The following is a 17,087-nucleotide window of genomic DNA, read 5'->3' as shown; positions in this document are numbered from 1 at the left end:
AAGAGCAGTCAGTGCTCTTAACCACTGAGCCATCTCTCTAGCCCGTCCATTCATTTCTTTGTTAAAGTTACAGAATTTGGTTTTGCCTGGCTGGAGGGCTCTGAAAAGAATTCCTCGGGAGGTGTGGTGTGGAGCTCTGTGCCTAGCACCCGTGACATCCTGTCTGGATATTCATCGTTTTCTACTATGGATATATCACTTTTATATATAGAACATGAAAAGAAAGGGCTAAACTGAGGTAGAATTATGGCACTTCTGTTACTTTGGCCACAAAGTTAATCAGACAAGTAAACATATGTGCCCTATCATGCAGGCCTTATGTCCTAGGGGAGATTGTGGACACCATTTAACCCTGAGCACAGTGATTACAGGAGTTGTCGTGGGAGAGACCCTGCTAAGACCCAGAGTAAATGTGTCATGTGTTTTGATCAGCAAGCAAGTCCTACTTTAAGCTGTGAAAACAGCTGGTGTTTAGTTACCACCAAGTCCCTATAAACCCAATGTTTGTGTCACCAAAGAAATATTTATTTAAAAACCACTGGATAAGAACAAGGCCCAGTAACGACGGTAACGCACAATATATTATATTGTGGAAATTATTTATCTCCTATAAATATTACTTCACATATTTCTTCATTTCTTTATAGACAACCAGTCTCTGATCTCTCGGCCTAACATGAGTTTATTTTCTCGATAAATCCCTACATTTACCGCTCACATTGCCTTAGAGTGAGTCTTTTATCTGTCTCGTAAGATGGGAGAAATCTCAAATATTTACTCAAGTGTCCATGTAGTGTTATTTTCTGGTATGTTGTTGGCTGTTATAATCAGAATTCAGCTAAGAAAGCCACATGTTCCAAGCAGCTACTTGGAACAAACAGTTGGTTCTGGGAAATGCTTGTGTGGCTGTGCAGGAACAAGGAAGAGTTGTATATTTACATCAAAAAGATCCCCCGTGGTGCTCACACTTGCAATGTGGAAATGAGGGTTAGAAATTCATAGGTCAGAGGAAAGACTCTAGACTAGAAGATTCCCACAAGGGGAAAGAGCTTGGAAGTTGACCAAGTTGATTAAATGATAAATGGGGTATACCCAGTGGGGTCAGGAATGGGCCATAATTGCCTAAAAGAATGGTGTGGGTGTAGTCTTTACCTCTGAGGAGATACAGAAAGTCTGTGTTGACACAAACACAGCTCTCACTGCAGAGGAATGAAATAGTTTATCCTGGAGCAACTACAAGTCAGCATAGCCCAGGAACACAGATTTACAGATCTGTGTTTTCAGATTTAGATGTCCAAGATATACAATATCCACAAAATTTACAGATTTAGGTATCCCAGATATACAATATTCACAAAATTTAAACATCAAGACAATAAAAAACCCAGAAAAATGAGCAATGGAGAAGAACAGAACGTTCTCAAAAGAAGAAAACTAAATGGCTAAATAACATCTTTTTAAAGTGTTCAACATCTTTAGCCATCAGGGAAACCCAGGCTAAAATTATACTGAGATTCGATCTAAACTAATCAGACTGCTCATCACTGGGAATACAAATGGTAACATACTGGGGTGGACCTGAGGGCATGGCCGTGTTTCACGCTGCTGGGGAGAAATGTACACTAGTGTAGACACTGGAAATCGATCTGTGTTTCCCCAAAAACTAGAAAAAACCTGCCACAGGACCATACACCACCCCTGGGCACATAGAGGAAGCACTTTAGATCATACTAAGAAAAAGAAATTTATTTTTAAGAGATATTAAAGGGCCTCTTCTACACCCAATCTGTCCACCTGGCCAGATCTCTTACATCCTTCTGAAGAGTCTAGCTCGACTCCCTGACCCTCTCCTATCCATCCCTTCTGCCAAACCCGCATCTACCTCAGATCCCACACCAAATGCCCAGCCTAGTTTGGCTACCCAGTCAATCACTAGCTACCTGCCACCACCCGCAAGTCCCTTCTGAAGCACACCAAACACTCCACCCAGCCAGATCTCCCATGTTACTCTCAAGGATCTAGGCTTGTGAGACTTAACACCCACACTTTCTCTCCAACCCTCCGGATCTACCCTGGGACCCATATTCAGTGTTCCAGCCTTGTGTTGTCATCCTTGTGTACTGCAACCTACCTTTTGCCAAGACCCTCCCTCTCTCTCCAAAACATCAGGCCAATCCCATGACACATCTGACTTGTCCACCTAGCCAGGTCCATTCCACACTACAGGCTTGGACAAGGAAGCACATCAGCCCTGTCCCCTCTGTCCACCTGACTTCATGCCACCCAAGTTACTTCCAACCGTTAGGCCCAACCCACCCTCACATCCTCATTTCTGTCTCAACCAGCTCCATCTATATCAGACTGAGAACAAAAAAAAAGTTCTCATCGCAATAATATAATACCAACAAGACGAAAGATGAAGTCAGTATCTTCTTCTGAAATCCACCAGTCCTGTAGAAAAGCATCACAGTGAGAATTTCCTAGTTGAACCCCAAGACACGAAATGTAATAGAACAATTATTAAAAATTTAAGTCATTTTAAAAAGACAAAAAAAATGTGGGTGGAATTAAGGAGAAAGAGATTAAGGAGAATAATCCCCAGAGTGATGCCCACAAAAACACAAGCGTGAAGTGGGTGGACGTGACAGCGACAAGCTAAGCCTTGAGAACAGAATTCACTCAGGAGACATAAACGCTGACGAGGACTCCAGTTCAAACAAAGATGTGATTTAAAAACCCGATGGCTCAACTCTAAAACCCGAAGGAAGCCTTACAAGTAAAATCAATCAGGCTGAAGACTGAATGTCACGACTTGAACATAAAGTAGACCAAATAAGTAAGGAATATAAAACAAATTTAAACACACAAAGTGAATATATAGGAACTGTAGAACACTGTGAAAAAATAGGCAAACCTTCAAATTATTGCCACAAATTAAGGAGAATTATCCCAAGCCAATGGCATAGACCAGATCTTCAATAAGATCGTAGGAGAAACGTCCCCAAACTAGGGAAGGACACACCACACCAATACAAAAGGCACACAGGGCACCAAATACACAAGACTGGATTAAAAAGTCCCCATGGCATGTCACAGTGAAAACATGAAGTATGCATAACACATACAGTGAATGGGAATTTGTTTAAAAGACACCCGAAAGATAGCTGACTTCTCAATGGAAACTCTGAAAGCCAGAAGATACTGGAGCAGTGAATCTCAAGGCCTAAGGACCACCTGAAACACCATACCCAAAAAAGCACCAGCCATAATTGAAAGAGAAGGAAAAGCTTTCCACTCTATAAACAGTCTAAAAAATTATATCCAAAAACATCAAACCTGAAGGGAAATAAGAAGCACTGTTCCAAGCTGGAGAGAGAATGAAGCACAGCAGACGCCATGGAAAGAATCATGGTTATCAAACCATACATGCTACTGTGAACACAAGCAACACCAGAATTGGTGACATGATGACTACAACCGCATTTCAATCATAACACTAAATGCCAATGGCCTCAATTCTCCAATCAAAAGGCTCCGGTTCACTGAATGGATCAAAAAAACAAAATCCATCCCGCTGTTGTCTATAAAAGACACATCATAGCTTTACATATAGGTACCTCCTTGATACCAAATGATGGTCAAAAACACTCCAATCAAATGGGACCTGTAGGCGAGCAGGCATCATTGATCTAATATCTGGGGAGAAATAGACTTCGAACTAAAAGTAATCAGGAGAAATAGGAAGGATACATCATTCTAATCAGGACAACAGTTAACCAAGAAGGCATTACTCTCTAAACATACATCCACAAAACTCTGGAGCACTCCATTTCATAAAAAAAAAAAAAATCCTACTAGATTTAAAGACACAGATCAACACCAAGCCATTTATTGATGATTTCAATAAGTCAGTCTCTCCAATGGCTATGTCATCTGCATGAAAAATAAACCAGTAAACATAAAAAACAATTGGCATCATACTTGAAATGGATTCAAAAGAGAGCTACAGAATACTATGCCCCTTTTCTAAAATAAACCATGTTTTGAAATACAAAACAAATCTTTAAAACTTAAAAAGATGGGCTGAGAGAGATGGCTTAGTGGTTAAGAGCACTGGCTGTGGGGGCTGGGGATTTAGCTCAGTGGTAGAGCGCTTGGCTAGGAAGCGCAAGGCCCTGGGTTCGGTCCCCAGCTCCAAAAAAAAAAAAAAAAAAAAAAAAAAAAAAAGAGCACTGGCTGTTCTTCTGAAGATCCTGAGTTCAATTCCCCTTCTGGCTGTACAGGCAGAACATTTTATACCTAATAAATAAATAAAAACAATCTAATTTGAAAAGATTGAAATCACTCCTTGTATCTTACCTGTCCACAATTCAATAAAACTTTAAATTGACACTAAACGAATCTCTAATAAGTACACAAACTCACAGAGATTAAACAACTTATTACTGAATGATGAATAGGTCAAAGGAAAAATAAAAAATAAAATAAATTTTAAAAAAAAATTCTGGAACTAAATGAAAATGAAAACAAAACAATAGAACCCCTGAGATGCATAGAAAGCAACCCTCCCATGGGGAATTTACAGCTCTAAGGACAAGAAATAACTGTCTTATGATGCAAAACAAAAGCTCAGAAAAACAAGAACAAACCAAACTCAAACCCAGTTGATGGAAAGAAATCATGAAAATCAGAGTAGAAATTACAGAAGAGAAACAAAGAAAACAATACAAAGAATCTTCTAATCTAAGAGCTTGTTCTTAGAGAAGATAAAAGAAATCGAAGGGGCTGGAAAGATGGCTCAGCGGTTAAGAGCACTGACTGCTCTTCCAGAGGTCCTGAGTTCAAATCCCAGCAACCACATGGTGGCTCACAACCATCTGTACTGAGATCTGATGCCCTCTTCTGGCGTGCCTGAAGACAGGTACTGTGAGTGAGTGTGTGTGTGTGTGTGTGTGTGTGTGTGTGTGTGTGTGTGTGTGTGTGTGTACTTACAAATAAATAAATCTTTAAAAAAAAAAAAAAGAAATCGAAGAACCCTTGATCCAACTAACCAAAACTGAGAGAGGACCCAAATTAAAAGACTCATGTAAGCTTAGATTTTTCAAGACCTACTTCATTTAGGGTTCTTAAATGCTCCAATCTCCCTTCTAGCCCACCAGCCAGAGGTAGGGGAGGAAAGGGTTAATAGGAAAAGGGGTTGTGGACCTGTTTAGAAGTAGTTCTTTGAGGCGATTTCATTTTTCATTATCAGAATGCCAGCAGTCCAGTTCAAGAGCAAACACCCAACACAGATCACCGATGCCGGCTCCATCCAACAGAAACAGCAAAGCTACACAGACTCTGCATAACTAAGTGGGAGTGGTCAGAATCAGCCAGATTACCACAAGAAGCTCTCTGGCGCATCTCTCTCTATGAAGTGAAAACAAATGGCGATTAGCAGAGACCAGAAGAATTAAGACCGTGAAGACAGAAATGAAGCGAACCTTGCAGGGCGTAGCGATGCAAAAGCTTCCTCTCACTGCTTGTGGGGTTCCATTTATATTCTTTCTAAGCATCCTGTGCCCTCTCACAAGACAGCTTCCAGAAAAACATCACGTGGCACTGCTGAGTTGTTAAAGACACCAAAAACTTCCACTTCAGGTCCCCCTTTCTGTTTAAAAAAAAAAACAAAAACAAAAAAAAACACTTTTTTCTCTAACATTAACAATCTCCACAAAATAAAAATAATTATGAGAACCATAAAACTGGGACTTTATATCACATTTTAAATAAACTGCTCGTGTACAACATATCAAATAAAAGTCAAACAAAACAACCTTAAATTTCTATCAAGATATATTAATCTATGCCAAAGGAAAATATGCAAGACTAGTATTCTTACTTATCATTGTTTATTTGTTGTTATTATTAGTCCCTTTTTCCCTCTTCTCCCCCATTATTAGAGGAGGAAGATCCCTGATTTAAACTTTGTTTTGTTTTCTCCCTGACCATAACCAATAACAATCAACCACTTCAGACGATAACAGTCATAACCAAAACCATCCATCCCACCTTTCGGGAATGCGGGACTCATGTTCTTCCTTGTCTGGAGACAAAAATATCTTTTTGTTACCCTGTGAAAATTGTGATATTGGCCAAATCCCAGGAGAGCTGGCTGTATGTTTTCCGTCCAGACTGCATTGTCTGTCCAGTCTCTGTGTGATTGATCATCAGGGCTGGCCCTTTTGAAGTTGATTTGCATGCATGTTTTGGGAGAGATCAGTAACTGAGGCAGTCTGAGAGTGAATCACCTGGGCTATTTACTTTCTGAAGACATTCATGTCTCAGCCCATAAGAAGTTTTCCCTGGTCAGATCTAATCTTTATAAGTTTTGTTGGGGGCCATATTTTTTTATTCCCTGTAGATGCATAAGCATAACCATGTCTCCATCTTAAAACTACGGCCGGTTTCCCTTCTCTTGTCAACACATCTGTATGGCATATTGGCTGGCCTAGTTCCTCAGTTGTTTCAATAACCCAGTGTCTCTCAACTGCTGTTGTTCCTTTGTCACCAATATCAAGAAAATTTAGAGTTAACAAAGCATTATTTAGTAAAAACCTAGGGACTTTTTTACTCTTCCTTTTTGTTGAATAAGCATCTACTTTGAGGAACAATTGGCTCTTTCTACAGTTGCTTGTCCTGGGGGATTGTGTGGTATATCAGTAATATATTGTATGTTATAATATGCAAAGAATTGCTTCATCCTATTGAACACATGTGCTGGGGGGTTGTTGGTTTAAATTTGCACAGGCATCCCCATCATGGCCATTATTCCCAGTAACTGTGTTGTTACATATTCAGCCTTTTCAGAACCTAAGCCATGAGTATGTATCAATAGCATGATATACGCCAGGAGCCATCTAGGAGAAGCTAACAGCTAGCAGGTGATCTTCCTGACATTGTTCCGCCATGGATTAAAATCTACAATGGATTTGCTCCTTTAGGCAAGGCTGAGGAGAAATCCATTTTAGGAAAGATTCCTGCAATTAATATTCTTTTTCTGTTATTATTAAATATATATAACAACCACTATGCATTAGTCCACCATTTTGAGCAGATCTCTGCAGAACAACAAAGATGTACTGTCTTGTGGTGATGCTATACAGACAAATAGGTGATTTCTTAATCTTAATGATGATCGTGTAAGAATTCCTAAAATTCTATTGATAATCATTAAGTTCTTTTATAATAGGACTGCTATTAAATCCTTTGTGATGTCAAAGCTGCAATGAGAACTCTGCCAGTCTTCAAAGGTCACCAGTTAATGGCTTCTAAGATAGCAAGCAGGCATCTGCATCTTAAGAGCGCATTCCAAGAGTTTGTAAAACCATTAACCAATGGTCATAAAAAGGGAACAAACAATTTACTATAGATACAAGGACAGAAGATAAAATATTTACTGGGTTTATCTATACAAAACTTCACTAATACCTTAGTCACAAAAGTTATGGTTTTTAACTGTCCATGAACTTGTAGAAACTGGTGACAGATAATGTTTAGCCAGATAATTACTCTTAATGGATATGCATGTAAACACTCTGTGTCGTAAATTTCTTATTCAATTTATATTTGAACTTTCAGTGAATTTTTATAAAAGAAAAAAAGGGAGGGATGCTTGGAAAACCCATGTGATCTCTTCTCCAAGAAAAGGTACAAAAGACTAGAAAAAAAATCACATTGGAAGATAGAACATTGGAGAGAAAGTGTTGGGAGCATAGCATCTGGAGTAAAGGCTTTGGGAGTAAAGCATTGTTACATCAGAGCAGGAGGAGAGAGCAAGATTAGAGGGAGAATGCAGAGTGGCATAACTTAGAAACTATAAGGCAACTAAAAATATTAAGAGAGCAATGTGCAGAATGCATAGGGGAAGAGAAAATAAAAAAGAGCTGCAGAGAGAGCAGAAGGAGCAGAAAGGTCTCTCCTCACCATGGGACAGAACAGATCATTCCTTAATAACAAGGCAGGCCTAGTCAGTTTCTTCTTACAGACTTGGGTTTAATTCATTTAGCAATAAAGGTAGAAGCATTTTCTTTCTCTATGCAATAAAGATTGGAGCTTATTTTTCATCCAGAATGAGTGAGTTCTTTCTGCACTGGTGCTTGGTCTTTTGCTCCATATGCATATGTAAGTATGAATGTGTGTGTGTGTGTGTGTGTGTGTGTGTGTGTGTGTGTGTGTGTGTATGTATGTATGTAATTATGAGATAGTATGAAAGATATTGGGCCCAACTGGTATAAATGGAGATTTATGAATATGTATGCATGAATCTGTATAAAATTTATGAGTTGAATCCATATTTGCTTTGTAAAAGTTTTTCCTTCGCAAGCATGATTCTCTTCTTCTGGTTCAATAGAAGTTTATTGCTCCAAACTTCCCCCTAGCCTGACAAGGAGAGGCATTTGACAAGAGGGAGAAGGTTCTAGTTTAATCCTTTACTTAATTCCCTGCTGTTTTATGATGAGGTGCCAGTTGCCAGAGGCTGCAGTTTCTGGCCCAAAAGGAACCCAGGCTGGTCAGCTGCAAAGTGACTTAGACTTAAAAATGGGTAAATGTTTTGTTATTAAACAGTAACCCTAAATATCTCACCCCTGCTGAACCCTTCTTCTTCAGGAAAAAGCCAAATGGCAGATGACATTGGTGCAGTGAGAAGGCCCGGAGGACCCGGGGGCCCAGGATTAGGAGGCTGCAGAGCTTCCGAGGAGGATTTGGCAGGGCAGCGGTCTTAAGGGGCTGTAGTCGTAGCCGAGGCCGCAGTGGTGGAGGTAAAGCTGAAGACAGGGAGTGGATCTCTGTCACCAATCTGGGCCGCCTGGTTAAGGACATGAAGATCAAGCCCCTGGAGGAGATCTACCTGTTCTCCCTGCCCATTAAGGAGTCTGAGATTATTGACTTTTCCTGGGTGCATCTAAAAAGGATGAGGTTCTGAAAATCATGCCAGTGCAGAAGCGGGCTGGCCAGCGAACCAGGCAGGTTCAAGGCTTTTGTCGCTATTGGGGACTACAATGGCCAGGTTGGTCTCGGTGTTAAGTGCTCCAAGGATGGTATCCGAGGGGCCATCATCCTGGTCAAGCTTTCAATCGTACCAGTCCAGAGAGGCTATTGGGGGAACAAGATTGGCAAGCCCCACACTGTGCCATGCAAGGTGATAGGGCGCTGTGGTTCTGTGCTGGTGCATCTCATCCCGGACCCCAGAGGCACTGACATTATCTCTGCTCCTGTGCCCAAGAAGCTACTGATAATGGCCGGTATAGATGACTGCTACACTTCATCCAGGGGCTGCACTGCCACCTTGGGCAACTTTGCCAAGACCACGTTTGATGAGATCTCCAAGACCTCTAGCTACTTGGCCCCTGACTTCTGGAAAGAGACTGTTCACCAAGTCTCTTTATCAGGAATTCACTGACCCTCTGTGAAAACCCACACCAGAGTCTCTATTCAGAGGACCCATGCTCCACCTGTGGTTACATATGGGTTTTTATACAAGAAAAATAAATGAATTAAGTCTGTTGGAGAGAGGGAGAGAGAGAGAGAGAGAGAGAGAGAGAGAGAGAGAGAGAGAGAGAGAGAGAGAGAGAGAGAGAGAGAGAGAGAGCGCACACCAAGAAGGGAGAAAAACTGGGGCATGCCCCTCCCCCGCTGCAGATATAAATACCTTTGTTTTCCAAATTCTGCAAAATGAAAAACATCCATCTTCCAGATGTCATTTCTTTTCGTAACCCTAGGGTTACTACCAGCAGGAAACAGAGTTTGGTTGTATAGAAAACACATAGAACATTTTTTATTATTTCTTTGGTTTGTTGCCTAATGATCAATTTTTTTTCCTTAAACCTTTCCTGTTAGTATGATGTTTCTCATGAAACTTTGAGGCTTCTAAAACATTTCCTATTAGTAATTGATAAACTTCCCCATCTCCTTGAACTAATGGACCTGGGAAACCTATATGAGATCGAATATGAGTAATATATAATGGAGAGTTTCTGTTTCTGATGACCTGTTGCAACTGAATAAATAACAAAGTTAATTCCGTTATCAGGTACATATTCAGCAGTCTCAACATGCAAAAGAACTCTTTCTGCTTTTAAAGAATCAGTAATTAATTAGGAGATTCAGGATAACCCAATAATACCATAAGTTGCATACAACTCTAATTTTTAAACTGAATATGGACTTTTGATCACCTTGCTTATTTTATCTGACTTATAACATGCCATCCCCATCTTGTTTGCAACTGTGGTGCCTCTGGAATTGGTGTTCTCTTTACTGTATGTGGAAGGATCGATTAGTTCTTTTTATAAGCTGTTACATTTGCTTTTTGGGTTTGTTAGTAGCTTCTCACAGGTAGTTACTACAAGATCCTTGCCAATATTCATTGATCATAATCTCAGCATTGGTCAGAGGTATTACAATTTCAGTCAGATCTGCTCCTAACCAATGATGTAATCTTATTCCACATTTTATAGTTAATTCAGAAATCTCTTCTATTTTTTACTTGGTTTATGAGCTAAGAAAATCCATTCCATGATACTATCTTCCCTTTGCATAATGAGCCCAGTAGGAGAATGAGTCGAGTGTAAAATAACCAAAATACAATCAAGTCTAGGATCAATTCTACCCATGCATGCTTCTTGCAGTCTTTGTTCTACAAGAGTTAACTCTTTTTGTGCTTCAGCAGTTAGATATCTTGGACTGTTTAAATTTTAATCTTCTTGTAATGTTTGAAACAAATTTTTTAACTCATATGTACTCCAACTGTAGGACTGTCAGTTAATATCTCCTATTAACTTTTGAAAGTCCTTAAGAGTTTGCTATTGGGCCCTATGACTCTGAATCTTTTGTGGTTGAATCTGTTGACTGATTTTATAATCCAAATGACTAAGTGAATCTCCTCTTTGCATTTTTTTCTAGAGCAATCTGTAACCCCTAGCATGGCAGAATTCTTTGATTTCTTAAATATTTCATCTAAAATGTCTAGAATCAGCCAACAAAATGTCATCCATGACATTGAGGAAATTGCCATTTTAATTGTTTCTAATGGTTGTTGCTCAAAATATTGACATAAAGTTGAACTATTTAACATTCCCTGTGGTAGTACCTTCCAATGGTGTAACTTTATTTTTTTCAAAGCCTACGTTTAAAGATGTTCTTAACCTCCCTTCTAGCCCACCAGAGGCAGTGGAAAAGAAAGGTTATTGGGTTATGAGGGAAGTGGACCTGTTTAGAAAGGGTTCTTTGGAGCAAGTCCCATCTGTGTTGGAAGGGGATCAGCAGTTTAGTTCACAAGTCAGCAGCAGCAGCTCAATCCACTCGCAAACACTTCATGGATCACCATCAGTCCAGTTCAGTAGTGTCAGGATAGACGCAATGGTAGCGCGACCTAGCAGGGACAGCCAGGTCTCAGTCAAGTCAGCATGAATCAGCAGGAGAGAAGAGAGCCAACAGGAATGCCAGGAGAAGTTCTTTGCTGTGCCTCTCTGAGCCAAGTGAAGATCAGCAAAAACAGGAGACCAAGAAGTATTGCAGAGATAGCTTTACTAGCAAGCAAGCCAAGACTCCATCACTGCCCACTCCCTCCAACCATCATGCGTCCTCCACAGGCCTTGCCTCACCACATGAGTCTGACTCAGCTGACATCACTCTGCCGTGGCCCGAGTCCATGGAAACACCAAGAAGCCACAACACACCACTAGAAGTTTCTATGGAGACCCAACAAATGGAGCTCAACTGTACAATATAAGGTGGACGAGTACATGTGTGTCATTAGCACAGAACCCTTCATCACATGTCCTTTCATGCACTTGCTTTAGCAAAACATCCTTTCATCTGAGTCTACTTCAGGGAAACACTCCTTCACCTGTTCACCCCAGCAAAACACCATCCAACACAAGTGACTTTCCAAAGAACCCTTAAGCTTCCACTTCACAATGGTATCTTTTTATTGGGCCACTGTTGTTCAGAGTGGGTACTGAGAAAGCAAACCTTTCCCTATTCTGCTCATGCAAGGGTATTGTGAAAAGGCAATCTTTCATGTCAATTATTAATATAGGCCATGATCTAAGTAACAAAAATGTAAAGCAAGTCCAGGCTGTAAAGGACCCATTGGTTGAATTATTCTACTAACTGCTCTTAAATCTATTATCATTCTCCATTTTCCTGATTTCTTTTTTACAACACACACAGAGGAATTCCATGGGCTGGTGGACTCTTCTGCTTGTTGAACTCCAGCTGCTACTGTACCAGTTGTTCAAGTGCCTACAATTTGATTTGGTTATGGGCCACTGCTCTTCCACACAGGTCTGTTTGATAACCATTTCATGGCAAAGCTGTTGGTACGTCAGCAGTAGCCCCTTTTATAAATTTGGAAACTCAGTCCCTGCAATGTCCTGTTTGTCGACCATGGGCACAGCTTGTGATTGTTCTCTATCTCCTGCATCAATACCTTCCTGAGGAGCATCTACCATATCACCTCCATTGCCTCATTTCCTGTCCCTGGAACTGCAGGAATATCAATTTCATTACCCATTGTTGTAAAAGATCCCCTCCCCATAAGTTTATAGGTAGGTCAGCCACATAAGGTCTCAATTTGGGGTTGGGGATTTAGCTCAGTGGTAGAGCGCTTGCCTAGGAAGCGCAAGGCCCTGGGTTCAGTCCCCAGCTCCGAAAAAAAGAACCAAAAAAAAAAAAAAAAGGTCTCAATTTCCCTGTTTGCCCTTCTCTTCCCACACAGTTAATCCATTGACCACTTTGTCTTATTTGTGATAACTTACCAATTCCTATAAACTGAGTAAATCTTCTGAAGTGGCCAATCTGGACTTCCATGACTTTTGGCAAAGTATACTAACACCAGCTCCTGGATCCACCATTCATTTGTACCATTAATTGTGTCTCTGATCATTAACCACTCTTTGCCAGAACACTCTTTTCCCAGTACTCATGGAAGCTCCTGTCCTTTCTACCAGAGCAGCCTTGCCCTTGATGTAAGGAAACAACAACAGTTGAGCAATTCTATCCCCTGCATCAATTTGCATCTCCTTTTTCACACATGCCATAATTTTTATTTCTTCCTCGCTATTCCCTTGCTATTATACCTGGACGCACAATAAATCCTTGAGAAATTAATCCACTTCTTCCCAAGATTATTCCCACTGTCCCTGAAGGTAAAGGACCATAAACACCAGTGGTTAACTTATAGCATTCAACGTTTAGGAAGAGGGTAAGAGGTATATCTGTGGTCAGATTCAAAGCTGCACTCCCTTCTGTAGCAGGTATAAGATCAGAAAAATGTTTAAGATCTTGTATTTTGTTTTTTGGCATTTGTTTCTGGGTAACTAGAAAAGCTAGTGGAAATGTTTTGCCTTTCCTCGATGTCATTGAGATGTGGGAGCACAGGTACTGTCTATCTTGAGTCTCAATTTCATTAGGTACAATAGATTCACAATGAGGCCATTCCTGTTCTCTTACTTCCTTTGTCTCTTGTCAGTGAAGTCTTCGTACTACCATAGCTATCTTTTCTTATTGTACAACTAATTTTAGTTGTTGTACAGTTATTTTTCAACCTTTTTTGAGAGAAAATATATAGACTGTACTTGAAAGTAGGGAGGTGTTTACTCCAGTGGTTTTCTTTTTTTCAAGTAACATTCCTATCCCCTTAATCCCTACCCTTGGTCTTAAGGGATATGAAATTGGGTTTTCCATTTTTTTAATGCAGAAAAAGTCTAAAAGTCTATCTATTTAATTAAAATTGCCTTGGGGGGTGGCTTGCTATAATTCACTGTCTCAAAGGCTCCTGTGTAGTTCCTGGCTCTGGGCTTGAAGTTCCCATCACTTTGGAGTCTCCTGAGTCTCTCTGGGCATCCAGCCAAACTCAAAGAACTGATGCTTCCTCTAGTGATGCTCCCAGGAGAATTTCTCCTCTGCTGCTTTCCGTTACATGTCTCCTGTCCTCTGCAACGTTTCTGCCAGATGTCCTCTGCTTCTGCAACATTGGTGGCATTCTTCTTCTCCAACAATGTTGGGCACCAGGTGTAAAAATAACTTTTATTCACCAGATGTAATTGTTGTCTTGGAGGCTTACTGCTGAATGAGCTCACCCTTTCTAGCTCTTTCTGAGCTATGGCTGGCTGGTTCAATTCATCTGTTCTGGTTTAGATTCCTCTCTAAGCTGACTGATTCAAATCAGCTTCTCTTGACTTCTGACTGAATTGCTTTGCTTGGAAAAACTGCTTCTGAACTCCATGAACTGAACTGCACTGACTGCCTGAACCAAACAGAAATACAATAACTCAATTGTACTGCACCAAACTGAACTGTCTCTCTCTGCACTGCTCTCAAGTAGCCTCTTTTTCCTGTCTGCCTTCATGAGACTTGGGTATATCCTGTCACTGACTGATTCTGTCAAATCTTTCTCTGACTCAACACTTTTTCTGCCCTATAGTTAGATGTTATTGTCTAGGATTAAAGGGATGTACTAAAGATGTGTCTACATTCCAGACAGAGGGATTAAAGGTGTATAGATTCGGGGCTGGAGAGATGGCTCAGAGGTTAAGAGCACTGTCTGCTCTTCCAGAGGTCCTGAGTTCAATTCCCAGCAACCACATGGTGGCTCAGAACCACCTATAATCAGGTCTGGTGCCCTCTTCTGGCCTGTAGTTGCATACATGCAGGCAGAAAGCTGATGATGTATACATAATAAATAAATAAATGTTTAAAAAAAAGATTTATTAAAAAAAAGGTGTATAGATTCTAATGCCAGCAAGGGGATACCTCACAAACAGGTCAGATAAATGTGCCAGCCTGAGTAAGAGTAATCAGGCAAAAACCAAAAGCTCCTTTCTTCCATATCCTTTCACATGGGCTTCCAGCGAAACATTGCCCTAGACTTAGAGTGGGTCTTCCTGTTGTTGTAAAAATATAAAAAATAAAAAGCTGTCTTTTATTGCCCAAGAGGTCCGGCACTGCAGTGCCCCAAGATATCTGCTAGATATCTTAAGTCTCAATCAGCAAAGTCTCTCATCCACTTTGCTCCATCCTGTATCACCCTGCCGAGGACCTTTCTCTGAGCCTGGCAGCAATCTCTCTGCCTATCTAGTTCCCAAGGCAGGTTTCCATGCCAGAAATACACATCCCAACTCTGCGGTGGCCCACACACTCTCCCAAATTCAATTCTCCACATGAAAAGCCACACAACACAATAACCTTTGGTCCAATTGATAAGCTATAATTGCCCACCTAAACATACACAGCCCGGTACACATCCATCCCTTAAAAACATTCATAACAACCTGTAAAGGTGCAGCAGGGAATCCTAACATCAGCTTCCATGTTGTCCCGCAGCCACCCTGTTTCTCCTGTCTCTTCTTCCTTTCCATTCCAGTCTCCTCCACTTCCCTCAAACTTTACTCCCACCCTTCTCATCCAATGACAGGCCTCATCCTATCTTGTACCTGCCTCACCTGTGACATCATCCCACATCTTCCTACTTCAAATAATTTAGATTTGCCGCTCTTCATACCTCAAATGATCAATCAAGAAAAACCCCTCACATTCCCATCTGCACGGGTTTTAGCTGATTCCAGTTGTGATGAAGCTGACAACTAAGATGGACAATTAAAGACTTTGTGTGTGACAGAGAGAGAGAGAGAGAGAGAGAGAGAGAGAGAGAGAGAGAGAGAGAGAGGAGCTTGAGTGTATGTGAGACACAGAAAGAGTTAGAGCAAGTGTGTGTGTCAGAGAGACAGTGTAATACAGAGACAAGGTGAATGTGTTCGTGTGTGACAGAGAGAAGTGTGTCTGTGACTGAGAGAGTGTACGTGTGACAAAAAGAAGCAAAGACACACAGGGAGAGTCAAAGAGAATGTGTGTGTCATGGAGGAATAAAGTGTAAGTGTCACTGAGAGAGACGGGGAGCAAGGTATGTGACAGAGAGACAGAGTGTGTAACACTGAGGGATAGGCAGAGGAAGATAGAAAGTAAGTGTGTTTAAATGTGACAGAGGCAGAGTATATGGGAGAGGGTGTGTGCGAGTGTGTGCATGTGTGCATGTGAGAGGGTGTGTGCATGTGTGCATGTGTGCATGTATGAGAGGGTGTGTGCATGTGTGCATGTGTGCATGTATGAGAGGGTGTGTTTATGTGTGCATGTGTGCATGTGAGAGGGTGTATGCATGTGTGCATGTGTGCATGTGAGAGGGTGTGTGCATGTGTGCATGTGTGCATGTATGAGAGGGTGTGTTTATGTGTGCATGTGTGCATGTATGAGAGGGTGTGTTTATGTGTGCATGTGTGCATGTGAGAGGCTGTGTGCATGTGTGCATGTGTGCATGTATGAGAGGGTGTGTGCATGTGTGCATGTGTGCATGTGTGTGTACCTGTGTGAGAGGGTTGTGTGTGTGTCCATGTGAGTATCTGTGTGGGTGAGACAAAAAGATAGTCTATCTATGTGAGACACAGAGGCATGTGGGAGACAAAAAGAGACAGAGAAGTGTGTGTGACACAGACAGAGTGTATGTTTGCGTGTGATAAGAGACAAAGAGACAGTATATGTAACAGAGAGAAATAATGGCAGAAAGTATATACATGAGACATGGAGAGAGAGAGACAGAGTGCGTGTGAAACAGACGGACAGACAGAAGTAGGCAGAGACACAGGAAGAGTGGGTGTTTGAGAGACAGAGTAACCTGGGCAGAGACAGAGAGTATATGTGACACAGAGACAGACAGACATTCAGGAGAGAGACAGAGAGAGAGAGACAGAGAGAGAGAGACAGAGAGAGAGAGACAGAGAGATGGAAAATTAGTGTATATTTGTCTGAGGCGTGGAGATGCAGACATTGGAAGAGACAGAGAGAAGGAGATACAAAGAGGGGGTGTGTGTGACAGAGAGACGGTGTGCATGACACAGACACAGACACAGAGACAGAGGAAACCCTACTTCTGAAAGCACACGTTTCAAACACAGAACTGGAGAAATGGAGCTAGAGCCAGCGTGCGGTGTCTTCCCTGAGGACTCTCTCCCTTGTACCTAGAGAGGCTGTGTAAGCTCACAAGAAAGAGG

General features: G+C 41.2%; 1 pseudogene; it reads left to right on the top strand.

Moving 5' to 3' along the window:
* Nucleotides 1-8,660: 8,660 nt before the first annotated feature.
* On the top strand, nucleotides 8,661-9,480 carry Rps2-ps11 (ribosomal protein S2, pseudogene 11; annotated as a pseudogene).
* Nucleotides 9,481-17,087: the final 7,607 nt, after the last annotated feature.

Source organism: Rattus norvegicus, chromosome 19 (genome assembly GCF_036323735.1).
Source record: "Rattus norvegicus strain BN/NHsdMcwi chromosome 19, GRCr8, whole genome shotgun sequence".
NCBI classification, from domain to species: Eukaryota; Metazoa; Chordata; class Mammalia; order Rodentia; family Muridae; genus Rattus; species Rattus norvegicus.
This window is presented reverse-complemented; position numbering and strand designations above follow the sequence as displayed.